Consider the following 22,002-nt stretch of genomic DNA (forward strand, 5'->3'; position numbering starts at 1 on the left):
AGTAATTTTCGCGGGCATAGACGCTAGCGCGTCGAGGGTACGTAGGTGCTCGGTGGTGCGGTGGCGCGGTACGGGGAGACGGGATGCTGTTTTGGAGGAGCTGGCGGTACCTAATCAAGTCTGGAGAATAGCGGTACGAGATGGAAATGGCAACTTACTAGCTACCTTATACCTTAGTTGGGAGCCAGTTATACAGTAATACCCATCCTACCGGCTACATCTTGCCGCGGTGTTATATACATATATATACATATATATATACATATAATGGACGTGTACGAATGTATGTATGTCATACAATGTACGGTGCGCTACGTACGCCATGTTTTCACGTATGAACTCCGATGGTAATACAACGGAGGTGGTGGAGGGTTAGTTACTCGGGGTGTTGGTTGGTTTGTTCGCTGGTTGGCTCGAGTTAATTATAACTGATGGTTATCAACCGGTTAACTCCGACACGCCATTACGTGCTCGGACTGGCGTTCTGTCTGTTTCAGCCTGACTACCGTACTGCCGTTCCTCCGCAACGGGCTCCTCTTTTCGTCGTACCAACGCGGATACTATCCAGCGGCGGCTCTTTCGCCGCGTACGAGCACCGCGTCCGACGACGTTCTCAGATTTTCACTCGTGTAAGGGTAGCGCGTAGGAATCGCTTCGCTTTTGCCTGTGTTTGAGGAAAATTCTTCATTTCCGCACGAAGAGGTAGCGCCGCGCGCGGCACTCCGTGTGTATGAAAATGGGCTTGATCTCGGGAAAATTGATAGTCTGAAACGTTGATTATTATCGAAGATCACGTGATTCGGAGACGCGGGTAATGGGGGAGGGTATCGTGAAAGAAAGAAAAAAAAAGGGACACTGAGAACGAAATAAAAGGCAATCCCAATCACTTTCCTAGCGCTTCTCTCCGAGAAGGAGGAGGCACCGGGAGGCACCAATCTAGTAATTCTCTCTAAGCAGAACAAATGTTTTCGTTCTTGGCTTTGCGAGCAATCATCGCTAAGTCTTTTAATTTCCTATATTGAGGATGGCTCCGGGGGGGAGGGAGGGGGTGAGGGGGTGAGGGGGTGTACGGTCGTGGTGGTAATTGGCTGTCAGGGCTTCCCCAGACCCGCCGTTCTAACGGCAACCTACCAACCAACAACCCCGAGAGATTGGTATCGCTTATAATTAACTTCTCCATACCACGAAGCCGCGCCGCCGTTCAGAAACCAAGTCGCCGCGAAACCAACGATCCAAAGCAAAGTAGATAGTATATTGTAACGCACCGTGTACAAGGAAGAGGTTCGCGCCACCGCGAGGGAAAACAAAACTTTCATTTCGATACCGGATATAAATAAATAACAATAACGATAACGCACCGGAAGTGAGGAGTGGAAAAAAAAAACAACCACACAAATCTAGAAAAAGTCTAGCGGCGCAAAAATTCCTCCTAAAAATTCTCCTTTTTCCTCCCGATCGTCGATCGCATCTTTCCGTTCTATCGGCTCGATCGAATTCACCGTCGAAACACCGTCGACCCGCGAGGTGCGACGCGATCGTATAGAAGCTACGCACCTGTTGGCTCGTGCGTGATATCGGTTGGTAACGGTGTGTCGATACAGCAATTGATTATAGAATTGCAGTTGGAAATACGCGGATAATTTCACGCCAACCATAATTGATAGAAACCTATACGCCGAACGGTTCTACGGACGCATTTCAATTGGGTTTGCAACGAGCCGAGCGATTAAAGCGAGTAGCTCGAATTATCTCGTATCGAGAAGTGACGCGACGTCCTTACGCGGCTCGTCGAAGGACGAGGAGCTTCGGCTCTGGTTTGTTTTTTTTTTTTGTTTCATTCGAATCGGACCGACGAGCGACGTGTCGAGTCGGTACGTATAACAACGAAGTGGATATCTGGAATACGCTTACGTCGTTCTTTTCACATAAGTTGTGCGCGAAATGAGAGAAGAGCTAGGAGATGCCGACGCCTCGCAACTTTATTCTTCCCTCTTGGAAAACCGACGTATTAAAATATCCACTTCAGAAAGAATCCCTAACTTTTAAAAAGCCTACTATTTGAGTGAGTAGCAGGCATACAGTTTGTGTGCCTCGAAGCGAGTTTTATGGGTCCGCGCGCCTTGTGGTTCGCGTTGTGTAGTAAGAGCAGGCGACAGGCGAGCACGGTGAGGGGAATCGGGCGGGCGGGCGGGCAGGCACAGTGACTGGGAGGAAAAGCCTCTTTGAGTGTGAAAGATCCAGCGGGGCGAGTGAATAGCGAGAGGAAGCGAAAGAGTCGAGGAAAGAATACGCTCGTCCCGTTTATTCGACGAGGACAAGATTCCCGGCGAGTAGCGCGCGCGAGACCGAAGAGTCCTCTGAAGTCTAAGTAACATCCATTCTCGCCTCTTCCTCCCTACTTTCCTCCTCCTCCTCTCCCTCAACCCCCCCCCCCCCCCCCCCCCCCCCACCCCCCTGTTCTTCCATTTACTTTACTTTACCTTACTATACTATACTTTACTTACTACCTCTGCCCACTTTTTATTCGCAATCTCACTTCTTCCTACGTCCACACGCAGACCTTTATCAAGACAGGGATTCTCAACCTCGCTATTATTCAGTCGCAAAGAAACGATCAATTTACGATTAAGTTTTTTCCCTTTTTTTCCTCTCCTCTATTTCAGACGGATTCAATTTGCGTGTCGAGGGGCAACCAGGGATACCTTATGCTCTGATCTCAATTTCTAATTTCTCGATGTGGCTAGAAATTTTCTTACTCCTCACTTTCTTTTCATTTCAACGAATGTGTAGCGTTGTTTGATAGAAACTAAGACGCAGGAACGACTCCAATACATTTATCGAAGGGGGTTTCAGGAGTAAATTCGGAATCGTTTCCGCGCCGCTGTATAGAAAGAGCGTTGGTAAATTTATCGGGGGTTTGAACAAAGTGTAACGTGTGAGTATGTGTGCAGTCTCGGTGGATGTTGCGAGTGGTTTATAAAATGAAGGGGGTGGGGGGTGGGGGGTAGAGGGGGGGTTGGAAGTAAACAGGCGTTACACACACGACGGTAGCGTAGGTTACGTGCACCGGTTAGTTTTCACCCCTTGAATATCAGTGGTGGTAGCGGCAGCCCTTGGTAACTAGTTTCTGAACAGGTCATCCCAATTAACGGTTCCACATACACCACCCAGCGACTCCCGCCTCTTTCACCTTTAACGCCACCCCTTGGTGCCGGCAGACCCCCGCCCTGGGAGAAACTTATAATTGCGAAAGGAGCTGGCAATTATAATTGCCCCCCGGGCTGGGCTGTTGTAATTATCCAAAAACCGTCCGTGAGCCAGGGTTCATGTACAGTTGGCGCCTAGTCCCGCCGCGACGTGACTTATTACCACTTCAACTTCCGGTTTCTCTTGCCACCGCGACCGCCGCGACTTCGCTATTGCTTTATGCGGTACTTTCGGACCGGGGGGAGATTCGGCGACCCCTTAACTACCGTTGCCCTTACTTTGTCCAGAATTTCTTTATGAGAACGATCTTTGACTCGTCGCATAGATACGGGGGTCGAAACCCTGATTTTCCAAATCACGGTACCCCCTTGAAATGAAAAGGTAAAAAAACGATCGTTCGGAATTTTCATCGTCTCTGGTTTCGGTTTTACTTCTTCTTCGGGACTCAAGGGTCGTGACTCCTTCGTATTTTCGTCCGGGTTTGACACGAGTGTGAAAGTGTGTCACAGTTGTGAGGAGGTTGCACCCTCTTGGTCGTGGTGTGTAAGCAAATCGATTATTTAAACGGTGCAGAGAGACGCATACGCGATGCATCGTGTGCACACAAAGAATTAACAGGGAGTAACGGTAATAGAAGAAAAAGGGAAGTTGAAAAAAAAAAAAAAAAAACAAATTGAATAAATAAAAAGGAGAGAGCGAACGAAGAAGGAGTAAAGAAAAAAAAAAAAGGTCGTAGAGTACGGCGCTACCGCGGGGTATGCGTGTACGTACGTACATACCTATAAAACGAGGTGGTGTAGTCGAGGCGATCGGAGAACGCGCGGGACGTTGGTGAAAAAGAGGAAAGAGCGAAAAGAGGTGAGGCAGGAGAAAAGAGGGACAGAACCAAGACTCCGGTCAATTAAGTGCAGGAAATTAGAGTTTTAATTACGCAGTCATTCAGAAAATTACATCGGGGGCCGCAAAGGAGGTGCTGCTGCGTTGCGCCGTTCCAGAAGCGATACGACGATGACAAGCAAATGCTAGTTTTATTCCCTCTACGTTCAACGTCTACGTGCTCGCATACCGCGATATAGACACGATACGCGGAGGATATTTTCAATGCGAAAAGAAAAGACGGGAGAAGAAAAAAAATCTGGGTAACAAAAAGACGAAGAAAAAAGAAAATTGCACTCACGCCACGAGATCACGTCAGACGATTAATTTCCACCACTTATCACCGTTGCATTTTTGTTTGAATTTTTTTTTCTCTCTCTACCTCTCTTTGTTTCATGGCTCGATATTTTTTACCTTATCGATTATTTCGATGGTTGGAAACGTATGGTGCTTTCATTTCACCCCAAATGCAACGTTCCAACAAGGTGCGATTAATCAACCAAATGCAATGACAATTGTCAAGACACCTGTCTTTTTTCAACGTCCCATGATAACGTGCATATGGTTATTCACCACCTCGCTGTGTTTACTCAAGTTTGTTTCTCGTTACTCCTCCTCCTTTTTTTTTCTTTTCGTTTCATAAAATATTTTCAATATTCTCAATTGCAGTATACACGCGGACAAGCAAGCCGCACGTCTCATTGAAAATAATTGCTCCGCATTAAATAAGCTTGTAACTATAACCAACCGCACCTGAACAAATAATTGTAATTACATCCATGCATATCGAATGCACTTCGAGGTATTACAGGATAAATTTATCATCGCGATAAAGGTAAATAAGTAATAACGTAACGTCTATTAAATTTTTCGTGTTTTTTTTTTTATTTTTCATTACCTCCGCGCGTCTACGAATTTCAATGGGAAACGATTTTAACGACTTCGTATGCACGCTCGAATATTATGTTTTTCCGAAAACTGGAAACTTACGCGTATAAGGCGTACCGTATACAATTCGTACGCGAGTTAAAAATTGAAAAATTATTACCTATCTTCCTGTATAACTTAAAAACTTTTTACATCTGGGAAACGTCGCGTAGTGGCAAAGTCACGCCGTTTCGAATGTGAATCGATTGATTAGGTCGTAACGCGGCAAAGATTGCGGAACATCCCATGTACATTAGCAATCAACTGTCAGCCCATTCACCCTATCCGTATATGCATATATATATATATATATATATATTTATGTACATACATAGCCGGTACACAATATATGTACACGTATGTATGTATGGTACACATCGTATCTGTAACTGATGCCTAACCCTAAACTACAATGGCGCGGTGGGGTGGTGAAGTTGGAAGAGGGTGCGGAGGAGGATGAGGAGGAGATGGAGGAGCAGAGGGCCGCGGGGGGAAAGGGGGGGGGGAGCTAAATCTAATTACATGGTCTGTGACGGCTGCTCGATGGGCGATCCTGACCCCCAGCCACGTCCCTCTCGTTGCCTACTATGCGTTCGACCCTATGGCTCGCCGTGGGCCATTCAGTTCTCTATACGTCTACCGATATTACCTGACCAAGTTTCACATCCGGTTAGATTTGTACTCCGTCGAACGAATTTGTAACTTTTATTTATTTCGATTCGTCTGCCCGTTATGAGTGCGTCAAATTTTACGATCGGCCGTACCTCAAAATAATCGAAGAAACGTCCGATGATGTAAGTGAGTAAATTTGTTTTTTTTTTTCGTTACTAAACTACACCGCAGATACTCGTTGACATACTTTCCTATACTAGATAAAAAGTAATACCTTGTTACACCAAGTAGCTAATAGCATTACGAGTTGTAGATATACTTTTTTTTTTTTTTTTTGCGAATTACTCGAAAATTTATTATCTACCCTTAAATACCTTGGTTAATTACACTCGACGTTCAAAATATTTCTGATATTCCTAATACTTACGTATACGTGTTGTACGGTAAAGTACGGTTGTTTTTTCTTTTTCCTTTTTTTTTTTTTTTTTGAAACATTACGCCGTAGCTACGGTGTTAATAAAAAAAAAAAAAAAAAGACTAGAGTAAAGAGAGCTGGTACCGGTAGGTCATCGCGTCGTCGAAGGGCGGGGTGGAGGGAGGAGGTAAGGGCGGAAAAAGAGGAAGAAGTAGGAGTGGTGAAAAAGTGGGATAGGAAGCTGTAGATGAGAGAAGAGAGTGTTAATTTTCGAAATGAAAATGAGACATCCATCTTTCACGAAATGCTTGGCACTCGACACTTGAGCACTCAGTCCCCATTCTCTCACTCAACGCATTAGAGTAATGAATTAATTTCCATCCTCCCCCTCCCTCCCTCCCTCCCCCCCAACGTACCGCTACTTTCTTTCTCCACCCTCTCCCCGTCCGGGACAACCTGCCATTGCCACCCACTACTCGCTATACCCGGGATTTAAAGTCTATTTTCTTAATTATAACCGAGCGACAATGGCGCTCCGCGTGTTATCACTTTGCTTAAGTAACGTGCCCAAAGTGAGGCTGTTAAGCGGCCGTTCTTATTTAGTAATTAGCCATTAAGATTAGTAATTTATTTAATGGATGAAAATGAAATGTAAAAAAGTAATTTACTTTCGAGCGGAGAGCGGAGAACTGCAGCGGTGTGTAACCGCCGTGGTAGTATATCAGAGTGAGACACACTCGATCATCGAAATTGTAAAAATATATTAGGTATGCCCGTGTACGTACGCTACGCCCACACGGATCACTCGGTGGGTATGCGCTTCGTCATTACCGTAAATGTGGAATATTAATCCAAAGGTCGGAATATGCTTATGGATTATCCGATACCGGTCGCGCCGTTACACGGTATAACCTTTTTCAATATCGTAACGTGTCATTACGAATTATTGTTCGTTGTACCTGTGTATGTGTATGTCCATGTGAACCCCATCGTATTATACCCGCGTACTTTCGTAAATGAAATTTTGTTTAATTTATTAGAAAATTACGTAATTATAGGATCTACTCCTACAAAGTACTAGTTCAGATCGTTCGAATCGTGGACGTTGATCGCTTCGAATTCCTTTTTTCCTTTCCCTTTTTTTCCTTTTTTTTTCCTTCTTTTTCTCTGTGGAATCAACCGCCACTCGGTCATCGCGCGGATGCAACTCGCGTACCGCGTGTATTAACGCGTGAAAAAAAAAGAGCGAGTCTGCAGCCGTAAGTGAAATAATGAAACCTTAGGCGGACGCGCATTATCGTATTCATGGGATTACAAAACCATTAACCTTTGAGGGACAGTTTAATTATAGAATCGATTAAACATCTTAACATATGAACACACTCGAGTGGTAAAGCAGACGAAACTTGAGGTGGCAGAACCGTGTGCGATCAATTAACATACTAATAACCGAGGCTGCAGGTCTTGGTAGCTGAGGACCTCGCATAAAACCACGGTTAAGTTGAAAACCTCTTAGGTAACGTCGAACCGCGTTGGTCTACTGGGGGACAAATTTTCGCGGCGTTAAAATAATTACAACCCCCTCACTCCCTTACCCTGTACGCGAGAGTAGCGAAGGGAACGAGACAAGAAAACAAAAAAGAAAAAAAAAAAAAACAGACCGAAGTTCATTTGATAATCGGGTTACCGATATAAATCCGAATGCAAATATTGCAATTCTCAAAGGAATTTATTACTGGACTCGTTTCAACGGAGTTCTTTCAGACGCCGGTCACGCCGATGCGGAATATTTTTTGACGACGAAAAGGTCTTCTGAATTTGTATCAATATTTCAGCTATAGCCGCTGCTCAAATCCTTCGCTAAAATCTCAAAGATGAAAGTGGTTCCTTACGGACCGTGGCGACGGCCACTGAACAATTTAAATCTTGCACTCTCTGTATTATAGGGGTAGTTCTACTTTGACGCCGTACCGGGAACGAAGGAAAGAGGAAGGAAAAAAACGAATGAAAGAAGAAAATGAGAAAAACTTTTCGTGGACGAGAAAGAGGCAGGAAGAAATAATGTATCTTTTCGAGGTTTTTAGCTAATTGTGTCGCAAACCCTCCTCCGCATCGCGCATCTTCGTTTTTTATCATCTGTTTTTTGCATCTCTCAGGTATATTTTCGCAAGATTATACTTTATAGGTGGGCACATTGCGTGTGGCGCGAATTCAATCATTATCCAACTTTTAGTTTATATGTATGAGGAATTTTATGAAATTTGCAAACTGAATTCATCTGTCTTTCTCCAAGGGCATTTTTTGAGCAAAAAATAAATCATTGTTTTAATTGGGTTTAATATGCTTTTCTTACGTATTTTGACCTCAGGAATCCGAATCTGGAAGAAAAATTGATCTATCTCTAAAATTGACCGAGTTATCGCCGATTTTCAGCTTTTTGGGGTCAAAAATAAAAAATTCATTTTTTAGTCTATATTAATGTAATTTGAGCTCAGGAATCCGAATCCGAAAGAAAAATTGATCTATCTTCAAAAATTACCGAGTTATTCTCATTTTTTCGCATTTTTTGGTACAAATTTGAGGATATCTCGAAGGGAAAAAATCGTAGCTCAATTTGTACAACGGATTCGTGTTCCTGAGGTCAAAATACATAAGAAAAGTGCCATACGATCAATTTTAAAAAATAAAAATTTTTGGCCAAAATTTGAGATTTTTCCAAGGGGTACCCCTTACGATTTTTTCAAATTTTGACCAAAAATTTTTATTTTTTAAAATTGATCGTATGGCACTTATCTTATGTATTTTGACCTCAGGAACACGAATCCGTTGAGAAAATTGAGCTACGATTTTTTCCCTTCGAGATATTCTCAAATTTATGCCAAAAAATGGGAAAAAATGGGGATAACTCGGTCATTTTTGCAGATAGATCAATTTTTCCTCCGGATTCGGATTCCTGAGCTCAAATTACATTAAGATAGACTAAAAAATGAATTTTTTATTTTTGACCCCAAAAAGCTGAAAATCGGCGATAACTCGGTCAATTTTAGAGATAGATCAATTTTTCTTCCAGATTCGGATTCCTGAGATCAAAATACGTAAGAAAAGCATATTAAACCCAATTGAAAAGATGATTTATTTTTTGCTCAAAAATCGATTTGTTTTTTGGTTCTTCGAGAGTAATCTCACATGTTAAAGAAGTGCGATACAATCAAATTCAAAAAATAAACATTTTTGGTCAAAAATCAATATCTTTTTTAATCAGGTTTCCTATGCTAATGTAATTTGATCTCTAGAATCCGTTTCTGTCAAGTGAATCAAGCTTAGAAAGAATCTTATTGAGATATTCTGAATTTTTCACATAAGCTGGAACGACAAATCGGTTGTAAAGTTCGATCAAATTCGTAGATAGATCAATTAATTCAGCCTGCAGATTCGGATTCATGGGCTCAAAATGCACCAAGAAGCCCATCAAACTCTATCGGCCCCTTCTGAAAAAAGTTGAGTGTTGCTACGAAAATTTTTGTTGGCGTACGAAAAGATTTTCGTAGTACACGTACACTAGGGTTGGCGATCGATTGTTTAATAAACACCGTTTCTGCTGCCGGAGGTAAAGCCTTAAGCCGTTGTCAAATATCTCCCCGCCTTTTATTACGGGGAAACTTTTGATAAAAGCTAAATCCTCCGAGCGTCGAATCTATACGGTGATAATAAAGCTTTATTTCGAAGGAATATAATAACACTAATAATAACAACAAAATTAATACCAAAATTATTCGCTACTACGCGAGTTCGAGTTCCACATCGGATTCGTCAACAACTTTTCTCCTCTATTCCGAATTTCGGTTTACTGAAAATAAATATTCGTGTGTCGGTGGTACTCGTATTACATCGCCCCGGGGCAAATCTTCCTGAATCGTGTGTGTAATACTCACCTCAAGAATACGCTGAACAATAAAAATGGAAGAAGACGAAGAAAAAGGATGAAATTAAAATGAATGAACACCAAAAGCGTTGAAGAAGCTCGTGCTCATGGTTTGAATTCTCATACCCTGCGGGTGTGTAAAACGAATCAAGTTCGGTTCACGAGACGACCGATGGATGTACAAAGTAGAACGAAAATAAAATGAAGCAACCGTAAGAAAATTATGAAAAATAAACGAAGAAATTAACTTCGCGATCACTCGGCGATCGGAGGAGCCGACGAGCAAATCTCTCCGTCATAACTCGATTCCTGGTGTACCAATAAAAAATCAATAATCGGCGGGGACCTTAAATCTCAATTTCGTCTCTTATCCCACTATAGATTTAGGTAATTTCACGAAATGACTACCGCCTACACCCCCAACCCCCCTGGATTGATCTTATCTACCTACCCAGAATCCCCAACACGGAGCCCGATCATTCGCCCTTATTTATTCGCGGGGGTTCTAGATGCGATCGAGCCCTTCGTCAGAAACCAACCACCTCCACCTCCACCTCCACCGTCGACACCGACACCCTTACCACCCCCTATTTTCCTACACCACGCGGACGGTATCCTCGGACATCGTCGGTCGTCCGTATGGGTGCGGTACGAATCGCGCATAACTGCACACCTCTACTCGCGTGGAAAAGCTCCGTGCATAGGTATGTTTTGTATCGGTGTTGTGCGTTACGTCGAGTAGTTGTACACTTGTGTACGTAAGTACGTACAACGTAGGGACAATGATATAACGTTATCGTCGTCGCAGGACGGCACGCGTGTAAATCGTTAAGGCGCATGTGTCGATTTTGCCGACCTGACGTCACCTCGGTCTGCGGGACCCGCGCGCGCGAGCTCATTCTAAGGTGGACCGCGCTTTCGTTCGGACGTGGAGCGAGTGACGCCGGTTTATTTGAATTTAAATATCATACCGATGTGATCATCGACCCCTCTGTTCGTTATACCGACGAATACTGGTAAGTAGTGGATCGAGCGAGTTTCGCTTGATCGGGACACCGGAGGTACTCAGGAATATTTTCATCCCCTTGTTTTACGATTCAGTGTGCAGTGCGGAGTGAAAGTAATTGATTATCGCTACCGATCGTCATCCGATCTCAAGTATTGTGCGTTTGTTGAATGTTGAAGGAAAACTAATATTTCCTCAAAATCGACGTACTTTTTTCTTCCGACTCGACGAAACGTTCATCAATCGTCGAATTGACAATGAGGTACGGATGAATCTTTGTAAATTGTCCGATTATGGCTTCGTGAAGCACAACGTGCTCCGTTCGTTGGTTACCCTACCGGTGTGCAGTGATTATTTTACCGAATATTCTGCCATCCGTTGGATTTGGACACCGTCGACGTCGTCGCCCCGGTGATTTTCATCAACCCTGGGACATTCTTTGAGGATTTTCATCCCCCTCGACGAGCTCCTTCGACGCTGGTAACTATCGAAAAAATTCCGTTCAATTATTTCAATGTACCGCACTCCTCGTAGCCGATATTCCTGCACCGCGGTTCAAGGGTTGTTTCCGCATGCATTTGAAATACCGCGCCTAATCGATCATCGGTATGCCTGCGAAGCCACGGAAAGCATCGGGATCCTTTTAATAATTTCTTGCTCCTTTTATCTCGCGTGAATCGTGACGCAGGGTCAAAAGGTCTTGAGGGATTCGTTCGGACGAGCGTTTTTCCCCCCTTTCCTTTTTTCCCCACTCATTTGCTCGGACCAATCAATCTCCCTCCGACGACGACGAGATTCGTCGGTGTTTTCAGGTATTCTAAACAGAATGCAAAATCAGTTTCAATATCTCGTCTGATCGGGATGCGAAATTGGGGAGGCTGAGGGCGGATTTTGATTGGAAAACGTCCTCGTTTCGTAAGTGAATCTATAGGGTAGCTACGGAATTCAATCGGCTTCGCCGAATCTCCCCCATTTTTCCGTTCGTTTGATCGAGACCGAGGTACCCCGCGTAACCACCGCGACTTATCTTTTCATCTGTCTGACTGTCTGCCGCGATATCTAATGAGTCCGACCTCCGTCAAGTAAGTCGGAAGTCAATCTTCGCGGCCGGATGTGGTTCCCCTTCGTCCCTCATCTACGCCCCCTCCCCCCCTCCTCCCCCCCATTTCATCCCACCTTCGCCGCCACCACCACCTCCTCCGACGCCGAGAATCTCTCTCGCTCGCACTCTCCGTGATGGGAACGCAACCCCTAAATGAAATCCTGAAATTAAAGCCGTATATTAACCCCACGGCGTCTCCTAAATTAAAAAACAACATTTTACGGCGTAGCCCAGGCTATCCGCAAGAGTGGTCCGTGTAGAGCGAGCTTCTGCTCTACACACAGGGTTACCAGTCTCGACCGCCATTCTATTGTCCGTAAATTGCGTTTTTAAATTCGCGGGGTCGCCGGGGCGTCGAGGGGAGGGAAACTCGGGCGCGTGGCCTGGCTCGCGAGCTTCCAAAATATCGAAATACGCCGAGCTTATACCCACCGAGCGTTACGGGGAAAATCGTCGTTTCAACCCCGTGCACGATTCCACGTTTCTCATTTTCAAAGTCCCTCGCGAATCTATCGATTTTCAAACAGAAGTGAAAATATGAACGCGAGATGACGAATTTCGAGAATATGTTCGGTAGCCATGCCCAGATCTTTTCGAAGAATCGTATCGACTGGAAAAAAATTGAATATACCCCGCACACCCCCCGGCCAGCGTACACGTATTCACGCGTGAATATATACACACATCTGTAGTAATGGATTCAAAACATACTTGTTGATTTAATGGGAAGAGTACAATAAGGGTCCACCGGTCGATGGAGAGAGGGTGGGAGGGTGGGAGGGGTGGGAGGGGTGGAAGGGAACGGATGGGGATGAAATTGTATTTTTCGAAGCAATGTTATTGCGTTACTTCCCTCTCGCAATGTTGTATGTACGTAATATATATATAATGTAGAACGGAGCAGGCAAAATGATCGCTCTATTTACCGTCATCGGTAATACGAACCGGTAGGTATTTTTTGGTTTCCAATATATGTGTAATTTGATAAAGTAATTCATCTCTACCACCGTGACGGGATCTTCGATTATTAAATATCTATACGTAAATCGAAAGATTTAATTAACTGCGGATTACGAATTTTCTCTTACTTTCGCGCGGTGCACATGCCTATGTAAGGGCGAGAAATTTGCCCAATATTGTTACACACGGTCGACCAATCAAAATATCCGTTGTGTGGGTTGCCTTGATTTCACGCGCGTGATTGGATGAGTTTACCAAGCTGCAGGTTAATCGCGCAGCGAGGGGGCCGATGCACGTGTAAAATTAGCAATCAACGCTAGAGACAGATTCGTGAACGCGAGCTGCAGGCGCAGCAGCTTATACTCCATGCCACCGTGGAAATTGGACAGCCCTATATAACCCCTCTCCCTCTCCCTCCTCCTCCCTCCTCCCTCCTCCCCCCCCCCCCACCGTTGCACCGCCCGCCAATTTGTGTATACGTATGTATATTTTCAACACATCGAGGCGATACGCCGCGAACCGTTCACCGACACTTCTCGGATGAACGTTAATTGCTCATTTTTTACCACTCGCTGATGATTTCTTCTCGGTATCGCGTATTATGTCCGGAGTCGAGGGCCGGCTGCGGCAAAAATTCGACTCGAAACTAATTTTCGATGCACGAGTTAACACTCGATTCGACGTTTGTTACACTTTGCCGCTTCGTGCAAGACGCTGCGGCAATAAGTTTCCGGATGTGATGTCATACGTATATATCTTTCGGTTATATACACAGACACGTATACCTTGTATTTTATGCTCGCAAAAGCGTACTAACGAGTGCTTTATCGTGTACCTACTTTCGACCGTGCTTTCGTGCGTACGGTGGTTTTTTTGTTGTTTTCCATTTTTCATTACTTTTTTATTTAAATTTAATTTTGTTAACCAAGAGAGTCGCCTCGTATGAGTTGCGGTCGTACAGGAATTTTATAATAAATTGAAGTGATCGTGGACGAGAGGTATTTTAATGGGATTTGGCGATGGAATCGGGTCGAATAATTCGAAGCGTTAGGATATTTTATCTTTATAAAATTCCGTATTTCTCGAATATAATTGGGCACCGGGTCAAATTTCATATTATACGGGCCATGATATTCCTTAATCACAATTAAGGAATTCAATTATTCGGGTTACCAAAATTCTCCAATTAATTATACGTCCAATTTATACATATTTCTTCTCCTTTTCTACCGACCAAAGCATTCGCTTTTTTCCCGGATCTCAAACTCCTCGTATATTAGCCTGGAATCGAAATAACTGCGAAATATGTGCGATCAGCTGTTAACGCGCGGCCATATTGCGTCAATATCGGCCGCGGCGCGTTCGTCGAGTCGACGCGTAGTCGGGCAAGTTCGCGTGTTGCGAGTTTCAACCCCAAGGCAGGGGTGGTTCGTGTAGCGGATCGCATGGTTTGGAAACGCTACGTCCGCGGCGAGCAAGGGCTGTATAATGGAAGTTGAAATTGGTCGGGCCTGTCCTGGCTGGGCAAGCGAAGGGGGTCGGCGGTGGCACAAGCAGCGGAGGCGGAGGTGGATGTGCCGTACGAGCAGCTATCGGAGTTGGGGGGGAAACGCATTCCATGCCGAAATTGCTTCGCACTGCGATCCGACGGAATACAAGGATCCGGTCTGAGGTTTAGGCTTTCGTCGTCAAAAAATACGTGGCCAAACCAAAGAGAGAGCGAGAAAGAGAGAGAGAGCGAGAGAGAGAGAAAGCGAGAGGGGGAGCGAGGGAACGAAACGCGGAGAGCGGGGTTGCGCGAGAAAAGAATGAGAGGAGCGGGGGTGCAACCGAGAGAGAAAAGGAGAGGGAGTAAGAGATCGAGAGAGAGAGAGAGAAAGGCGTTGATTAAAACCGCCCTTCGAGCGAGCGGAGCCGCGGCGCACATACACAGAGCGAGTGAGGAGCTCGCTCTCAACGCGTTTTGAAACTAGTTGGAGTGAGAGAGCGGCGAGCCAAGGCGTTGCTGGCTTAATTACTAAAAGCTAATCAATTCCAGGGAAGTAAAGTTTAAATTGCAAACTGAAGTATAGCTTCCTAACCTACCCTACCCCCTCGCCCCACCCAGCCCCCTCCCCCCTCCCCATACTTGCACCAAAGCGATGTTACTGCTTACTGCATTCTGGAAATTACCTGCTCGCGCGATAAGTCGTTAAAAATCAAACGTTATAGGTACGTTGGCGTATGTATGTATGTATATAAGTGTGCATTACATAGAGTATACACTCTCCAAAGTGTGCGGATATACGTACGAGAACCACGCTCGCGGAAATTAAGGGGGTTCCGATTTATAACCACTTTACAAAACTTTTTCACTATGCGCTTATATTATAGTCGAGTCGGGCTCTCAATCTCTTTTTCATGCATCTATATACATGTATACCCGCATTTGTATTTCTTCTATATATACTCCAAGCGACATCCTCCGCACTCTCCGATATCACAGATTTATCATCTGATCGATTTTATTCCGTTTGGAATATTCGATCGTTCGCACCTAATTATTTTGCTCAATTGCTTTTTCTTCGACTTTGATTAATCGAACGAGTAAAACTGCAGAAATTGTAATTCAGGGAAGGGGATCTCGACGATTATACCTGGCAACGGAATTATGCAACGCTGTAGATTGCAGTGATTCTTACAACTATAAGATTAACGGTCGTTTGAGAGGAAGAAGGAACCTCGCGACCGGTTCACGCGGTTCGGATCATAAACTAAGCGTCTGAGGGTGTGTGTGACTAACATTCGTGGATATCGTATCCGCCCCCTCTTCTTTCCGTCGATCTTACTCCCGTCGGATATATATCTGTATAGAGTTGCTCCTGCGTAGCGCGAAAAATATATACCATGGTATTAACTCTCCTCGGTTGGGTAAAACAAGCAGTAAAATCAATGTCGTTACTGCCAATTCAATCCGCAAGACACATCGCCGTACGATTCCGTGTACAATTTTACGCCAGAATGCGTTTTCCTCATTTCCCTCTATTCCATTTACTACGAACGTCGGAGATGGCGTTTGTACATGAAATAGTAAAACTTATACTTTATACGCGGATATCAACGCGGTATTGTAACGCTGTAAATTTATCCGCGTAACCCTAGAAGACAAAGAGAGGGAAAAGAATTTTCAATAATCGTTTTAATTTACACGAGTACCTCCACATACACATGCATAACGTCGAAAGAACAAAAGTTCCATATATATTACAGTCCTGCATTTCGAAACTGGTGACGTTTAATTCCAATCCAACACGCGATCTTAACTGTTAATCCAATCTGTCGAATTACGGTGTACCGGGGGTTACGTCCCATCCCCTTTCCGCTTTCATCCTCATATACCTCAATCGCCAGAGCGTATATTTGTACAATACGTATACGGTACGGTGTACGGGGATGAGGCGGGGAAAGGCAATTTTTTAATCAAGTTGGACACTCCCCCGTTATTCTCCCTCTCTTTTTATTTTTTTTCTATTTTTTCAAGTTACTTTCATATATTTTTTTTTTCATCGGCGTATACATGTATCCCCTCTCTTCCTATATCTCTCTATCGGTGAATCGTAGAGTTTTTAGTATAAGGTTAAGTGTGTAAAAAAGTATAAGTTTGTGGAGGGATGAGATGCGTTAAATCGAAATGAAAAATATACCGGGGTATTTGGGGCAGGACAGAAAAATAATGTATTTGGCCAGCGCCGTGTATGGCGGCGGGCCGGTGGTTCACCCACTTAGAAGGATGGACTACGCGAAATTGCGAAAACTAATTCCATTTCGTCGGCGTATAAGTCTTGGCTTCTCCGGAGGCAGTAAACCAATCACATTAGAGGCACCCCTCAAACTCCCAACTCCCCGCAACCCCTCGCACTCCCCATATTCCCTCGCTCACTAACATCTCCAAGTTCTGTTATCCGCTTTTGCAACCCTCCACCCCTTTACCCTCCTTTCCCTCGCTTTCTCTCTCTCTCTCTCACTTTCTACCTCACCTCTGCTTTCATCCCCCGCGCGTCGATCTCGACCACGTGGTCTTACAGCAGGATTGTTTTTTTTTTCTTTCTTCTTTCTTTTTCAAAACGTAATCGAATTCTTTATTGATTCAATTTTTCCAAATTTCAATACAATGAGTTATTCGTCGTTCTACGGTGTAAAAATATCCAGAAGATAAACGGGGTGTCCCAGAAGTAATGGACGCCATTGCGTCATCCGATAGAAAATAAAATTCTGAGACGAAAAGTCCTCAGCCATTTTTTGATCAGATGCATAGATAATTAATTATTCATCAAAATGAGAAACGAATCAAGTGCGCGCTACAGCGGCAAGACAGCCTAGAGGGAAAGGGATAGGTGCCTGCGAGAGGTAAGGTTATATTTTGCCGCTGTGGCACGCACCTGATTGGTTTCTTATTTCGATGAATAATTAATTATCCATGCGTCCGATCAAAAAATGGCTGAGGACTTTTCGTCTCAGAATGTTATTTTCTATCAGATGCAATCGTGGCGTTCGTTACTTCCGACACCATGCACCCAGTATGATCTAATTAAATGCATGTAAAAAATATATCGTATGTTATGCGTATGTTTGTATTACATAACGCATATCATGTACTGCAGCAGGTGAGTGAGAGTAGAATATTAGATGTATCTGAAAAGAGTATAATTATAATGAGTTTATACTGTACGTGTACCTGCACGAGTGTATATAGTTTAATCTGGTTGGATGTGTATTATAATTTTCAGTCAATTAACTTATATAATTACGTCGTCTCCATATTTAGCATTCCGATAATACCTGCCAGTTATTAATTACAAGTATCCTTCCGTCTCGGTGCAGCTGTCTCTTTTTTTTGTTTTTTTTTGTTTTAATCTTCTTTTCCCTCCCGTCCCCCTCTTTCCTTTTCCATTCCTGGTAACATTTCCTTTCTTTTTCTCCGTCTCCGCTCCATACCCGTATCCATCATCGTCCCGCGTGTACCATATGCTTCACGTACACACGCGTATACGCACATGACTGCGTAAAATTGTTTCATCATGTACAGTGTGTATTATCGCGTTTTAATTAATATTTTATTTATAGAAATGCAAATATAATTGAAAATAGAAATTGACGACCGTACGAAATAAAAAAAAAAAACTTAAAACTCGAGAGAACAAAATTAAAATAACACATGCGTTAACAAGTTTTCCATCGTACGATCGGTGGGTCGACCGCGATGCATAATGTCGAGAGTAGAGGTAGGGGGAAAACTGCATAAGTAATACATCGATACGTACAATAAAACCGATGTGATAATTTACCGGTTTAACGAGAAAAGGATTTATCCTCCTGTCCACTACCTTTATTTTTTTTCATTTTTATTTTTTTTTTTTCTCTCGCTGGTCGTAAGGTGCATACACTCGGGTACATGTCAGAGCGTGAAACTTATACACCCTGCAGGTTTCAAGGTGCACGTCTCCCGTGTGCAATATACCTACGCGGCATGTGGTTCGAATGTATGCACGCATGGCGGTGGTGCCAGCATACGCTTAAATGCATGCAAATGGATGAAAATTAAACCGCGTAATGAGACACCAGATCTCTTATATACCCGCTGCAGATCTTTCACCTCCTCCTCCTCCTCCTCCTCCTCTCCAGTCCCTACTTCGTTTTTTTCTTTCTTCTCTCTCATAGTGTGTATGAATAGGTGCGCACACACGCGCGAATAAAACTGCTGGAGAACATGTGTTACATACATATCCTTAACGATATGTATTTTAAATAATCGGTACAATATGCAATAGCATCAGATTATAGCGTTATCGATTTAATTAAATAAAATCGTATTGGAAGAGTGATAATAGTCGCCATATCTATTGTTAAATTGAATGGAAAAAGACGGATCGAATAGAAGAACGTGCTAAAAAGGTAGGGGGAGGAAAGCAAATAGGGAAGGATGAAGACAGATGAAGTAAGAGACTGGGAAGGAATCACGGTGTGTCTAAAGTTTGGGGAAGATGTGCGGGCCGCTTTTATGGGGCACAAATGAAAGCGGTTCGATTCGTTTATTATACGCGCTATACGCGGGGTAGATTTCAGTTTGCTTTACCGCGAGTCGCGGTGGTTATGGGCAGACGGAAAGACGGAGAGACAGAAGGAGAGGAAGAAAGAAAGGAAGAAAAGTAGACAGACAGGCAGGCAGGCAAGTCCTTGGGTATTAAGAAAAGTTGATATTATTAAGATTGGTTTCGCTCTGTCTGGAGTCGCCCTGGGAGCCCGACGTGCGACAAAAACAAGAAAAACGAACAAAAAACGGAAACGAATGGCAAGAAATAATTAAATAATGAAAACGAGAGGAGACAAAAAATGAATGAACGAATTAAAAAAAATGAAAATAAATAAATAAAATAAAAATCAAAGTTGGTAATTATAAAATTAGTAAAAACAATTTATCGTTTAATCTTGCGTCTTTTCCGTCATATTCTTTTTCCTTGCTCTTATTATCTGCACCCCCTTCTCGCCCACCCCTTTTTGCAAGCCCCCCCTCCCCCCTCCCCCAGCCCCCGCACCGTCCTTATTCTGCCTCTGGTGAGTCTTTCCGCCGAGCAATGATATACCCTATAATAAAAATTTTATAATTACTTTTTATACTTCTATTAGGGAAATTTTAATTAAACCTAAGAATTTCTTAACGAGAAACCAGTGCGGTGTTCCGTATATCCGTGCATGAAAAACTGAACAGAAAAAACGAAGAGAAGAGAAAAGAAACTAAAAATTGGAAGAAAAAAAAAAATCAAATAAACAATACCCAACCGATGATACATCGTGTACGGCTGGCTTACGGAATTCAACCTCGGCGGCAATAATTTAAAATTGAATTATACATTTCATTGAACAATAGAAAATTTGTAGAGCGAATCGATCCTAATACGTGAATATATCATAGTACAGGAAATCCGATCGCTGGATAATACCTACCGATCTGCAGAGAAAAACCAGTAGTTAATAAAAATCAATGAAATCGACGAAAAGTTTACGATACGAAAATATTCGGTGATCTTTTTTTTCTTTTCGTCGAAAATACAAAATTCGATCGTGTAAAAAAAAAGGAAAGGAAAAAAATCGAAACTATAATAGAAGTTTTTTTGCAAAATGCTTTATTTGATGAGATTATTGTTAGAGCAGGCTTACCGTGTGATACACACTTATATTATATGAGGTAACGAAGGTAGCGAAGGTAAAATGGCGGCGTATAGTAATTAACGTGCGGGGGTTGCGAAGGGGGTTAACCTCAGCTATGCGCGTCGTGGTCGGGTTTATATCGTGTGTCGGGGGTTTTCGGGGCAACACGCCCGCTGCACGATATTAGAACGATCAGGGCTTGAGAAAATTATATTTGATTCTAATCTAGCAAATGGGACGGCTGGTACAGTCTATTTATTTACACTCGAGTTGATGTTGGGTCGCGAAAAAGTTGTCGCCGGTTATACCTACTTTTACTCAACATTCGCTTCTCCTTTCTTCTCCTCTCTTTTTTATCCATGGAATTGTCGGTGCTTTTTGTCATCCCCTCTCGTTTACCAGTTGATGAAGAATTTGTATCCTCGTCAACGTACCTACCCTCGTATTTTTAGATTAAAAAACCTGATCGAATTTGGCGCATCCAAAGATTTTGGAAAAAAGTACAAAGGTCATTTTTTTCCGACCACATATTTTTCTTGGACAATAGTTTTCCAAAATCAGGAACAAGTTGGTCGGACATTTATAGACACACCAAGGCTCGCCGAAGTGGCTATTTTCCACCGACTGCGCTCCGATTAAAAATCCAATTTGGTCGAAATAAAATGCTTCTCCCCTCCACATCCCTCGCGATTTTTTTTTTTTTTCTTCCATTTTATTTTATTTTTTTTTTTCTCACAAAGTTTCCCCTGGCAATTTAGACCAAAACCATTTTAGGATCCAAGGAATGTTGAGAACTAATTTATTTAGCAGCTCTCAATCGGTCAATAAATTTGCGAATCGCTTTCTCGCGCGCTCTAGCATCTTGATACTTTTTTCCATTTACCGAAATTGATATTACTTTGGCCCAACGTCGCTACTGCGTGCATACCTGTTATACATAATATACCCCATATTATATATTTATTCACCTATACCTATATCTGTATGCACGAATGTATACAATATGAAGCGAGAGAGGAAAGGAAAGTGAAAGTGAAATATTGATAAACTTTTTGACGATGTTAATTTTTTTTATTGACGGTTTTTTCTTCTCCCTTGTTTTTTTTTTTTTTTTTTATCAACGAACCTGCAATACCGTTAAATAAATTCCATTGAATACATGTGTGCCCAATTAGTCCAATTATAATTATCTAATTTGATAAAGTCACGATGAGTTTTTGGTACTGCAGGAACCGGTTTATTAATCAGTGTTGTAATTTTAATTTTTTAATTTCTAATCTCTAATTTTCAATGGTTTTTTTCCTTTTTCGGCAGCCAGTCGCGAAGTTGGAACATTCCTTTATTGCACAAGATTCGAAACGAGATGAAAATGTTTCACATGGTACACACGCACCCATTTCTATGTAATATATAATTAATATACAATACATATGTACTATGGGTATATACGATATATATATATATATATACATTTTGCAATTACACAAGTATAATAGAGCTTCGTATATCTGTAGTATGTAGGTATACCGTATATTTCTATCTACATCTAGTTTCGGTATAGGAAATTAACTTCTGCTTGTTGTCAAGCTTTGAATTAATTTAGTTTACTTCCCAGGATATTAGAAGTCTAATTCACGCGCTGACTCTCTCACACGTACGTTCTACCGATGTGCGCGGTTGGTTACGGGGTGTACTACACACTTACGTACACCCGAAGGTATACGACTGTATACCTACTTGCATTATCTGTCAACTACAGGAGTATACGTGTAACCCCTACGCCCGTATGG

At 42.9% G+C, this 22,002-nt stretch overlaps 1 protein-coding gene across 2 annotated transcripts in view; it reads left to right on the forward strand.

Moving 5' to 3' along the window:
- Nucleotides 1-9,462: 9,462 nt before the first annotated feature.
- LOC105690774 (LIM domain only protein 3-like) overlaps nucleotides 9,463-22,002 on the forward strand; it is a 69,197-nt gene continuing 56,657 nt past the window's right edge. The window contains exons 1-2 of one of the 2 annotated variants that reach the window (XM_020855194.2): nucleotides 9,466-10,975; nucleotides 11,061-11,445. The gene's annotated coding sequence lies outside the window, so the exon portion shown is untranslated. Of the gene's footprint in view, nucleotides 11,446-22,002 lie in introns of both variants that reach the window. The other variant, XM_020855197.2, reaches the window with a different exon arrangement.

This window comes from Athalia rosae, chromosome 5 (genome assembly GCF_917208135.1).
Source record: "Athalia rosae chromosome 5, iyAthRosa1.1, whole genome shotgun sequence".
Lineage (NCBI taxonomy): Eukaryota > Metazoa > Arthropoda > Insecta > Hymenoptera > Athaliidae > Athalia > Athalia rosae.